The sequence below is a fragment of the Hyaena hyaena genome, unplaced genomic scaffold (genome assembly GCF_003009895.1).
Source record: "Hyaena hyaena isolate Hyena2069 unplaced genomic scaffold, ASM300989v1 scaffold_6, whole genome shotgun sequence".
Lineage (NCBI taxonomy): Eukaryota > Metazoa > Chordata > Mammalia > Carnivora > Hyaenidae > Hyaena > Hyaena hyaena.
Window position 1 is genome coordinate 3465505 of NW_024080638.1, and position 12877 is coordinate 3478381.

Consider the following 12877-nt stretch of genomic DNA (forward strand, 5'->3'; position numbering starts at 1 on the left):
TATATTATAAAGTTATCAACCTATTTTCTTCAGAGTTGTATATTTAGTCTATTTACTTAGAAGGCCCTTTCCTCCCTAAGACTGAAAAACTCTTATCATTTTCTTCTAAAATATTTATGGTTTAATAACCTACAGAAATATTTAAATTCATCTGAAATTTATGTTGATGCTAAGTGTAAGATAGGAATTTAAATTTTTTTCTAAATGGTAGCTAGTTATCCCAAAATACCTTTTAAGGTACATCCCTTATGGGACACCTGGGTGGCTCAGTGAGTTAAGTGTCTGACTTCAGCTCAGGTCATGATCTCACAGATCATGCATTTGAGCCCTGCACCGGGCTTTGTGCTAACAGCTCAGAACCTGGAGCCTGCTTCAGATTCCATGTCTCCCTCCCTCTCTGCCCTTCCCCACTCATACTCTGTCTCTCTCTCCTTCAAAAATAAATAAACATTAAAAAAAAATTTTTTTAAAGGTACATCCCCCCTGTCCTCTGGAATTCATGATCACCAATGATATACACTAAGTTACTGTGTAAAATGGATTCAGCCTTCTTTTTAATGTTTTTATTTATTTTTGAGAGAGACAGAGACAGAGACAAAGCCTGAGCAGGGAAGGGGCAGAGAGACAGGGAGACACAGAATCTAAAGCAGGCTCCAGGCTCTAAGCTGTCAGCACAGAGCCTGACTCAGACGCAAACTCACAGACCATGAGATCACGATCCGAGCCAAAGTCAAACACTTAACCAACTGAGCCACCCAGGAGCCCCAGTGGATTTAGCCTCTTGACCTCCCGTTTCATTTCTTTCATATGTCGGCCTATTCATGGACCACTTTCACTATTTTCATTATTGTAGCATGATAGTTTGTTTTGCTATGAGGCATGGAAATTCCCTACACATATTTCTTTCGAGAAGACTCTTTTAAAAAACAAAAAAGGTTAACAAATACAGAAGCTTACTACAGGACACTGAGTGATTAGATGAATGGAATGGAAATACCTACATATCATTTTGAGAATCATTCATGATCTGAATTTTAAAATCACTACAAGATTGTCATCGTCATGATGCTTTTTTTTTTTAATTTATTTTTTAACATTTATTTTTGAGAGAAAGAGAGAGACAGAGTGCAGGCGGAGGAGCCGCAGAGTGAGGGAGACACAGAATCCCAAGCAGGCTTTAGGCTCTGGCTGTCAGCACAGACCTCGACACAGGGCTCGAACCCACAAACCATGAGACATGACCTGAGCCGAAGTCAGACGCTTAACTGACTGAGCCACCCAGGTGCCCCATGATTCTTTTTGTTTTCTTTCTTTTTTCTTTTTCAATTTCAGCAACATATTTCTCAGTTTCTTCAAAATTTAAAATCTTGAGGGTTGATCTCTTCTCATGAAGGCCAATTCACTGTTTTTGTCGCCAGACTGAACCACTTCCAGGAGAGCCTGATAACCAGGTCAGGGAATCTCTCCCAATGCCTTCATCAGTGTAACTGGTCTCTAGAAAGTCATGCAGGGGGCACCTGGGTGGCTCAGTTGGTTAAGCATTGGCCTCTTGATTTCCGCTCAGGTCCTTATCTCACAGTTCCTGGGTTCAAGTCCCACTTCAGGCTCCGAGCTGCCAGTGTGGAGACCACTTGAGATTCATTCATTCATTGTCTCTCTCTCTCTCTCTCTCTCTCTGTTTCTCCCTCTCCCAAAATAAATAAACATTTAAAAAAGAAAAAGAAACTCACATACAGACTTGGAACCCTGACTTAAGGCATTGGCTTTCCAGGCCTGGTATGTCCTCGAGGGTCAGTCTGATACAGCCTGAGGATGTCACCAAAGCTGAAACCCACAATAAGGGCAGAGATGCCAAAAGGCCTGTGCACATTGGTCTGTGTGCAGCGTTGCTTCAGGCTGGTGATGTAGCAGGTGACGTACTCCATGGTGACTGGTTCCTCCACGGTTGGTCAGCCGCTCACTCAGGCATTCCACCCCAGCCCTGCTGATGACTACCCTCAGCTCGGCAGTGAACCCTGTGAGTGCCATGCAGATGCTGTCGTCCAATGCACAGATCTTGTGCCTGGGTCTCTCCTGCAGTTTGGCCACTGACCTCTCCACGCCCAGAACAACAATGTCCTTTCCTCGCACACCAACCGCGGTAGAGCCCTTCCTCACGGCCTCCTGTGCATACTCTACCTGGAAGAGGTGACGGTAGGGCGAGAAGGTGGTGATGGCACAGTCGTAGCTCAGGGTGGCAGCTTGGAGGCAGGCCTGGGCATAGTGCACACTCGTGGCCACACCGTCCATGATTCATGATGCCTCTGAGAAGACTCTTGGTCAATCAGAAATTTTTCTCTCAGATGATCTTTGCATTTGCTTTTGTCAGGCTGCTCCCCCCCCCAAACTATTAGAATTTGGTTGCAATGGAAATAAATGTTGACATTAATTATGGAGAGAACTGGAATCTTTATAATTTTAAGCTTCTCCACCCTGACATCTTTGTCATCCCCTTTATCGAGTTGTCTTTAGGAACTCTCTGGGAAGTTTTATAGTTTTCTTCATATGATATATCTGTATTTCTTAATTTCTAGGGCTTGGGGATAAGGGGTACCCTTATACTATTATTATGGTCTTATTGTTGCTATTATAAGATATTTTCTATCAACTCTCTCATAATTATTTTCTAGGTGGCTATATTTTGTATGTCCAGCTTAACTGAACTCATTAGAACTCTTGATTTTTCTAAGACTCCTAATTTTTTAGGTGATTGTTATCAACTCTGCAGGTAAGTAAAATCTTATCCTCTGCAACTAGTATTTCCAATATTATATCTGTTTTTCTCCCATTTTATTATGTTGAACAGAACTGAATTTCCAGGAAAATGTAATACATTAGTGATAGCAACCATCTTAATACCTTACTGTTAATGGGAATCCTTCAAATATTAGAATAAACCATCTGAAATTGCTGTTTTCCAGACCCCACCCCCCCAAAAAATCAAGTGTCAGCAATTTCCTATCTTTCAATCGATTATTTGGCCATTTGGTGAATTTCCAATAGGAATTCATATTGATTAAATATTTTTGAGTGCCGACAGTGTGACAGAAATGGAATTAGGCTGTGGGTATATAACTCTAAGCAAGACAAACCGTTTCAGCCGTCTTGGAGTTAATATTACTATAGCAAAAAGCAGATATAGTTTAGCTAACCAAAAAAAATTAACAAACCAATTAAAATAGTGAAAAAGCTCAGAAGAATTATTATGTGCTAAACTGGAGCAAGGGCACAGCTGAGACAGGATCAATCTTTTTATGGTGGGACACTGCAGTTGAGAGCCACAAAGCCTGAGACATAGCCACCCACACAACGAGCTATGAGGATCATTCTGGGCAGAGACGGATAAAAACAGGCTCTGAAATGAAACTTGGCTGGTGAGTTCCTGAATGTATGGTCATGTGGCCAGAATGCCACAAATGAGTCCCCAAGCCACAGGCCAGGCCTGAGCTGGTGACTGTGCGAAGAGAGTTTTAAATTGAATGTGGATTAAGATTTAGGTTTGGCCTGCGCTTTTCATACTTGAAAATTACACCTCTTTCACTGCTAGAAGTGACAAGCAAGTGACAGGATCTGTTCCTAGTTGGTACACGGGGTGGGAGAAGGGGTGTGATGGAGCACTTCAGAGGCACTGGTGAGAGAGATAAATAAAACCTGATAGTACCCTACTGCATTCAGTCATCCTCTAAACCAGTTCCACAGGCTGCAGAGGCAAGCTGAGGACAGATCTAAGTAGGTGGGTTTCCCCTTACTTTTGGGAAACCAAAAGGAAGGAGTAATGCTTTCTGAGCAAAAGACTTGATTCTCCAAAATCAGAGAAAGGATCACAGGACCCTACAAGAGAAAAGGAGCAGGGATGAGTTTCTCTGGCTCTCACCTGTGGCTGGGCCTGCATTAGTTGTACATCCTTTAAAATCCAGCAGAAGGGCGCCTGAGTGGCTCAGTTGGTTAAGCGTCTGACTTTGGCTCAGGTCATGATCTCACGGTTCGTGAGTTCGGGCCCCGTGTCGGGCTCTGTGCTGACAGCTAACTCAGAGCCTAGAGCCTGTTTGAGATTCTGTGTCTCTCTCCCTCTCTCTCTGACCCTCCCCTGTTCATGCTGTCTCTCTCTCTCCCTCTCCCTCTCTCTCAGAAGTAAATAAAACATTAAAAAATTAAAAAATAATAATAATAATAAAATAAAATCCAGCAGAAAGTTCCAAAGAAACAAAATAAATGACCACAGCTACCCCCAGGCCAGAAAGTGACAGAAAAGCTGTCCCACTGCCTGTTGTCATATTTCAGAAAAGATAAACAAGCTGTATGTGAAGCTGCTGAAAGACCAGTGGCAGACAAAAGCCAGAGCTAAGTTCCAGCCAAGCCTATAAAGACTAGGGAAAATTCTGGAGGCAAAGCCTATATGACAATGGGCATTCTGGCAGGTAGGTAAGGCATAAGCACAGGGTCCAAAGGAGTAAGGCTCGGTAAACAGTGGAAGTCCCAGAGGACTATACATATGGTATACATACGGTATGGTTAGTAAGAGGCAGTGTGTGTCAAGGGTCAGGGGACACTTGAAAGCACAGGTTGGAGCGGTTGATACTATATGGCAGAAGTAGCAGTGAGAGGTCATCACATCCCTGTCGCTAGGAGGCAACTGGGCCACAGTCCAGATCAAGGCTCTAGACCTTGCAAGAGGCTTATATAATCAGACAGTTCATTTGATCCAGGATATACAACACAAAAAGAATCTCCAAGGGGCTGAGGCTGTTTACTCAGGTCCAAAGGGATCTAAGGCCTGGGCAGAGGCCAGCTGAAAGAAGGAAAGTCAATGAGTCTAGCGTGGGAGAAGGTAACAAAGCAGAGGCAAGGCGAGGACAGGGTCTATTTGGCCTCACAGGACTTTCTAGGCCTGATGACAGCAGCCATCCAACCTCACCCCTTTCCTTCTCTTTGAGGAGGTTCTCCTGTCCCTCACAGCCTTTCCTTGCTTATGCCTGGGCATGTTAAAACTCTGACGTGAGTTACTGGAAACGTAACTTGCTACTTGCATGTAACGATGTAACAAAAGAACAAGGAAACAGTGTGAGCGTCACAGAGAGACTTGGGACCAATGGGCCACTGGTCTCCACAGTAACCACAATCAAAACAAGGATTCCAGCTTTCCTGAAGCCCTTGTTTAATGATGATAGTGTTACAGAGAGAGTAACTAATCCCACAGTGCATTATAAACAGAGTTGCTAGTATCCAACATCATCAATGATAGAGAAAAATAACTTCTAACTGGACAAAGTACATTTCTCAGGGTGTATGTGCAGCTTAAGCCAAAAAACAAACAACAAACAAACAAACAACCCCAACCCATGGAGGGAATCTCAGCTCAGCTTGAAATCACTGTTTTATCCCTATGTCCTTTTTTCTTTCTTCTCCACCCCAGTTTTTAGAGATACCTTCATGAAGTCTTAAGAAACATGATACATTTGCTTGTAAACCCAAATATGCATATCCTTACCCCTACGGGTAACGACAGAAATGTAATGATTACTATGAAATACTCGCATTTAGAGTGGATTTAGTAAGTTTCTTTTATGTGATCAGGGCAATACATATCTAGGCTTATCTCTTTGAAGCAGACCGTTCCCTTCTAAATGCCTGATGCAAATGTGAAACACAACCTTCCCTCTCCTTTCCTAGCGTCCCTCTCCCCTGGCTGGGAAGTAGTTAAGGCCCACTGCTGCCACCCACTGGTTGGGACGCCAATACACAGCTTCCCTGGCTTTGGGTTTCTTAGTCTCTCCAAGGCCACTGGACAAAATCACTGTGACCCTTTAATGGAGTACAAGTTCACCAATCTCTCTTCTCTGTTTCAAAGCCTGTTCTACTTTCCATTTCCCATCCAGCTTTCATAACAAGAGAACACTCTGGATAAGAGAAAATAAGCACACAGGGAAGCCAACTTCAGTTTTCTTTTCCACTCTGACTCATCATTTGGGCCAAAGGCCCAATACCAACTTAACGCTAGTTCCCACGTCTCATTTCATATTTGCAGGGAGACTCTGATAAGTTGCTGATTAGGCAATGAATTGACCACCTGATGGTCAGGTGTCTATTCCTAGACCAATCGGCTCTGGCCAGGGGTAAGGGTTCTCTTGTACTAATATATGGCTGTCCAGTCTATCCCCAGAGGCCATTCCCAAAGAATGGAGTTGAAGTAGGGTTCTCAGAAAACCACATTCTTTAATGGGCTCTGACGCAACTTAACCTTCAGCTGTCACATTCTCTCATTGTGTGTGCAATTCCCTTGACTTCAACGTGGAAATGGTGTCATACACAGAGTTGTAATTAAGTGCCTTTCCTTGGTGGCTGCACCATTTTGTGGTATATAACCACAGGCAATGGCCTAGCCTCTCTGAGCTTCCTTTTTTTTTTTCACCTGTAAAATGAATCTGCCTCATGGGATTTTCATGGGGGATTTAAAAGAAAAAAGATCACATATGTAAACTACTCATCATGGGACATGATAGAAAGTCAACGCAAAATTAACATCAGTTGCTATTATAACCATCATCACTACTACCGTTGTCATCATCATTGAGTCAGGAAGGCCATTTTTAGACCTTCAAGTTTAGCATTAAATTTACTCTCTGTCAACTTCAGCCTCCCCTATTTACCACACTGAAAATAATCAGCTGGTCATGAATTCAAAAGCTTGCTATTACTACCCAGGATGTGAGTCTTCTTATCCAGCATGGTGAATGGAACAGATAAAGTCAGTTCTGACCAAATTTTACCAGAAACTGGATAGGCCAGAGATGCAGAAGGACATCATGTGAGATGAGGGAAAAGAAGCACATTCTCCAGCTTTATGAGTTCCTGGATGCTAGAATGGGATTCCTCAGAATGATGTGAAAACTAAATAAATCAGCAAAGATGGAATTTTTAAGATAATCTGATCCTGTGCCAAGAAGTCTATTTGGGAGGAAAATATTCCTGTAAGAGCAGAAGGATGTTTCAAAGGGCTCATCAGTAAACCTTCAAAAAAAAGAAGCTCCTTGTTGGGACTCTGTGGGTTTGGATGACTTTGCAAAACAATATAGTGTGGTCACACCCTCAAGATCCAAAGACCAAATAATGGGAAAGGAATATATGGCCAAACTTACTTGCACCTTGTGGAAAGAACTTTGCCTGCAGATGCAATTGAGTAACACTTCAAAGGAGTTCACAGTCTAAATCAGCGTAGGAACAGTGCCGGTGGGAATGGGAAGACACATAGTCCGGGCCACAACCCTGGATCTTGGAGAACTGACTCTGCAATATACCACCTCAGAAACCCTGGGCAAGTAACCCAACCTCTGTGTACCTGGGGAGAACTGAATCAGATCAATGATTTTCAAGCTTCACCACCTGGCCCTGGAGTCCCTCTATAAAGTCAGAAGCCATTGCAGGTTTGGGAAAAAAAGATAAGGAGTGCAAGTAAGACTAAGCCTCTGGGTCCCACTACTACCATTATAACACCTTCAGCTAGGAAATTTCTGCCCTTTTGATGGCCCTTTTGATGATCCAGATAAGATTCTGTTAAGAAAAAATCCTTCAACTACATGATTTCCAAACTCATTCTAGTTCTAACAGTGTATGGTTTCAGATAGAGGGAATGGGATTGCTTCACAAAGAGGCTGGAACAGAGGGTTAACATGAGATCATAAAGAGCCTTGCACACCAGGTGAGGGCATGTGTGCTCTACCCAGTGGGAAGCCATGAAAGGGTAACACTGTAACCAGGTCACTATGTTAGCAGAGGGCCCTGAAGGCTTGGATGACCGGAGGATGCAGTGGAAGTTGGTTGGTAGTGTTATTCCAACACTGTCCAAACAGGAAGCAGTTTATCAGTGTTTTATCAGAGGTGAAAAATAGGAAAGAAAAATGGATGGGAGAGGGACCAGCATCCTCCAGCCTGTTTGGGGCTTTTTGTCTGTCTTCTAACTCCGTTCCCATCCTCAAAAAGCTGAATAAAAATGACTCTTTTCACTTGCAGACAATATCATTGACCAGTCCCCTTACAAGAGGTGAGCGCAATGACACCATGGTAAGGGGCGTGTTATCTTCAGCTAACTAATAAAGGCCAGGACGCTGTTCCCCAGCCAGATCATGTCAATGGTTGGCCACCCTGTTCAACTTCCCCATGACCCACATGCTCCCAAGCTCCCAATTATTCAGCTGCACCTCCCGAATCAGCTTTGAAGAGGGACTTACAGAATGTCTCTGTCCCAGAAGCCTCCTGGCTCACCATATCTGCTCCCACCATCAGCTTCATCAGGGCAGGGGATTCCCACAGATGTCCCAGTAAGCTTGCTAAAGATGGAAAAGCCACATCCAGGACTTTGATTTACAATGTGGCATGAACCAAACACTTTTCTCATGTTCTGGAGTCCAACACAAATGAGCAAAAGCAGATATGTAAAGCTGGCGCTTAAAGAATATGCTACACCTTTAAAAACACCTCAGCTATCTGGCAACCTGCTAAGGGGGGCTCACTGAGAAGCAGGACACCATTCCCTTGACTATAGCTATGAACCTGGTTCTGGAAAGAGCTGTCAGCCCACGCCCCTGGCACCAGGCTTCTCCTATCACTCCCTCCAGGTTACCTAGCCCTTGCCAGGGTGTATACACACATGCTTTTCCTCTGCCAGGAACACACTTCCCTCAGGTTCTTTTTAGGTGTTCATATATTCAAATCATTTTTGAGCTAATTCAATAGAGTAATGAATAACAACTGCTTCCTGCAATCCAGCTTCTTGAAAATCAACTTTGTTTCAAACATTAACAATGAAATTTTGGAACCAGAGAATTGAAATGCAGAATTTTCAACAGTCATCAAGTCCAATCCATGCATTTTGAATTGGCAGAAATAGACCCAGACAAGGGAAATGACTTTTCCAAAGTCACGCAAGAATAACCAATGCTAACAGGTATTGATGCTAGGGGGTGTGCTAAGCGCTTCACACACATTAGCACATTTAAGCTCACAATGCCCAGCTGAGGTAGGTGCTATTTATTACCAGCCTCATTTTATACATGAGAAAACTGAAAGGGAAAATGACTAATCCAAGTTATATAAGCTTGACGATGTCAGATGAAATTCTAGATGGGTGACCCCCCTGGGGGGTGGGCAGGGAGACAGAGAGAAGAGGTGCATAGAGGATGGTCTCCATGAATAAGCCAATCACTTTTCCTCTCTGAGCTTCAGTTACTAAATCTGTGAATTGAAGATAATCTTCTTAACTGCAAAGCACTATACAAATGAAAGAGAAAGAGGTGTTTTTACAAAGTGAAAGGAGGATTTATTGTTATTTCCTATTTAAAAGAAGACATTCTTATGTTAAAAATAGTAAGATACTACATAAAGGAAAACATGAAGAAAATAAACATTATCCATTCCATTACCTGGAGATTATTAGCATCTTAATGCTAACACAAGAAATCTGCTTGTGTTTATATGTGAGTGCAAATAATTATTAATAAATGAGATCATACTCTTCATGCTGTTTTGTGATCTATTCTTTTCACTCAAGTTATACCTGGTGAAAAATCAAGAAAATTTTTTCTGAGCTTAGATCAGCCCTGTGAGAAGAACCAGGTGGTTTACGTATCATCCTCTTAATGGCTTATGCAACTGGTCCTCAGAGGCAGCAGCATCACGGATAGTGCCCTGGGCCCTGCGCAGAGGCCAGGGGAACACATAAGCGCTGCGAGCCAGCCTGCTCCCATCTCCAGGCGAGCCCCCTGGCACAGCTACAACATCCAGGGAAGGAGGCCCTTGTGTGGTTTCCATGAAGGCGCCGCGTGTGCTGGTCTGAGTAGGGCTGACGCTGGCCACGGAGACCCTGACTCTAGAGAGCCTGCTTCTGACAACACTGGAGCCAGCGAGGGCAAGCACAATCGGCGCCATCCATCTGCCCCCGTCTGTGCCAGATCAGTGCCCCCTGCCCCAGAGAACAGGGTCAAACCACGGCATGCAAAGAACAGGCTCTGAGAATGGGTGTTAAGTCAGTTCTGCTCTTATGCATGGAGTGCTTATGGTGGTTTCATGCTTTACCACTAAGCAAATTTTAGGAAAATATCCAAACGATACGAAATTGAGCAAAGCTTCAGCCCAAATACTTGCTCATGTACCGCCTGGGAGAACCAGAGGCTCTGAGTCCAGTTTAGGCTGTCCCTGGTGGTCTCTCTATTTACCCAAAGCTCACTGAACTAAAGCAGCTGCAGAGTGAATTCATTTTCTGTTACAGCACAATAAATTACCCAAAAATTTAGCAGCTAAAAATGACAAGCATTTCACATCTCAAAGTTTCTGTGGGTCAGGAATCTTGAGCACAGCTTAACAGGACACTTTGAGTTCAAGGCTGCTCATGAAGTTGCTGCTAAGCTGTCAGCCAGGGCTGTGGTTGTCTCAAAGTGTAACCGGAGCTAGAGAATCTGCTTTTAAAAGTTCACCCACATAGCTGTTGGCACACTTCGGTTCCTTGCCATATGGGCCTCTCCATTGGACTGCCTGATAGCATAGAGCTCACTTCCCCCAGCACCAGGACCAGGGAGGATGGCAGAGGGTATGGTGGGGGAGAACAAAGGGGAAAGGCAGAAGGGGGGGGGGGCAGAATGCAGAGAAGAGTGGATATAATCTTTTGGGGTTTGGTGTTTTTTTTGGTTTTTCGGTTTTGTTCTTGTTTTTATTTTAGAGAGTGAAAGCAGGTGAGAGGGGTAGAGGGAAAGAGACAGAATCTTAAGCAAGCTCCTCAGTCAGCTCAGAGCCCAACGTGGGTCTCGATCCCACGATCCTGGGATCATGCTCTGAGGTGAAATCAAGAGTCAGAGGCTCGGGGCACCTGGGTGGCTCAGCTGATTAAGCGTCGGACTTCAGTTCAGGTCATGATCTCATGGTTCGTGGGTTCCAGCCCCACGTCGGGCTCTGTGCTGACAGCTAGCTCAGAGCCTGAAGCCTGTTTTGGATTCTGTGTGTGTCTCTCTCTCTGACCCTCCCCTGCTCACACTGTCTGTCTGTCTGTCTCTCTCTCTCTCTCAGAAATAAATAACATTATTTATTTAAAATATTATGTTAAATAATATTTTAAATATTTATATTTAAATAATTTAATATATATATTAAATTGGGTAAAGCTATTCACCCAACATCATCCAGCTAGAGACTGGCAGGAATGAGACCCAAATTCATGGTCTCCACACTTACCCAAACTAATTCTGAGTGTCCCCAAAATTTGCTGAACACTCAAAGCTCTGTTTGGGATGTTCCTGGAAGCTGGAAAACTTCTGATTTCCCTCAGGCTATGTATTTGTACCAGAACATTCTCTGTTCTGTTTCTCTGCTTACCAAGTAAACAAGTGAAATAAAAGAGGAAAAATATTGTGGATGAATTGATGGTTTGCAGTTCAAACACTTTTGTCTTATGCATACTCAAGCCAGTAGCCATGGAAACCCTCATTTCATTTCCTCGGCCTCTTTGAGCACCATTCCCTCTTTTGGAGCCCAGAAGTTAGCAGCAGCTATAGATTAAACATGTTCCGCAGAGAACCAAGGTGGCATAATTTTTCAAAGGGCTTCGGTACACATGTCCATAACCTGGAAATGATCATGTTTTCATTACAGAGTTGTCTCAGATGGCTTGTCTCTTCAGAAGGAGCCTTTCACCCCACTTGCCAGAAGAACTGTCAGCAGAGCCATTCAAGACAGAATCGCTGTAGGTGTCATGTTAAACAGTTTATGTTGTACAGGACATGCTGTACATGTCCAGCCACATCCCTTGCTCCGGGACTGGCTCCGCTCAGTACCTGCTGAAGGACTGGGCCTAAGCTGCCATATTTGAGCTGTGTGATTCCTGCTTCCTGCGTCTGTGGTCTCAGGCAGTTGAAAGTCAGCTTGTCCCTCGACCCAGGGGAAGACAATGTATTAGTTAAGAATCTTTCTCTTGAGGGGCGCCTGGGTGGCTCAGTCAGTTAAGCATCTGACTTTGGCTCAGATCATGATCTAGCAGTTTATAAGTTCAAGCCCCACATTGGGATCTGTGCTGACAACTAAGAACCTGGAGCCTGCTTCAGATTCTGTGTCTCCCTCTCTCCCTGCCCCTCCCTTACTTGCACTCTATCTCTCTCTCAGAAATAACATTAAAAAATTTTTTTAAAGAATCTCTTGAGAACTTGAAATTAAAGATGCAGAGACTGACATTACTTGATCAGGAGCAGCTAAATTAAAAAGTTATGTAGCTTTAGGGCTGGAACTACCCTTCCTGGCCCTATACATAAGAAGAAGAAAGAAACAGTCTACAAAGAAGAGCGATATAGGCTCCGATAGAAAAAAAAAAAAAATGAAAAGAACTCATGTGGCCCCTTAGAAAGAGAAGAAAATAGCCACTTAAATTCCTTCTTTTCTCGGTGCGCCTGGGTGGCTTAGTCGGTTAAGCGTCCGACTTTCGCTTGGGTCATGATGTCGTGGTTTGTGGGTTCGAGCCCCGCGTCAGGCTCTGTGCTGACTGCCAGCTCAGAGCCTGGAGCCTGTTTCAGTCTGTGACTCCCTCTCTCTCTGACCCTCCCCTGCTCACGCTGTCTCTCTCTCTCTCCTAGAAATAAAAAAAACATTAAAAAAAATTTTTTTTAATTCCTTTTCTCATTGACTTATAATTAACATACATTATATTAGTTTCAGGTGTACAACAGAGCGATTTTGTGTTTTTATATACTATGAAATGATCACCTTGATAAGTCTATTTACCACTTGTCCCTATTCAAAGTTCTTACAATATTATTGACTCTACACCCATACTGTGCATAGTATCTTTGTGACTTATTTTATAAGT

General features: G+C 43.6%; 1 pseudogene; it reads right to left on the bottom strand.

The window, feature by feature from the left end:
* Positions 1–1312: 1312 nt before the first annotated feature.
* Positions 1313–2289, bottom strand: LOC120237685 (annotated as a pseudogene).
* Between the last annotated feature and the right edge of the window lie 10588 nt (positions 2290–12877).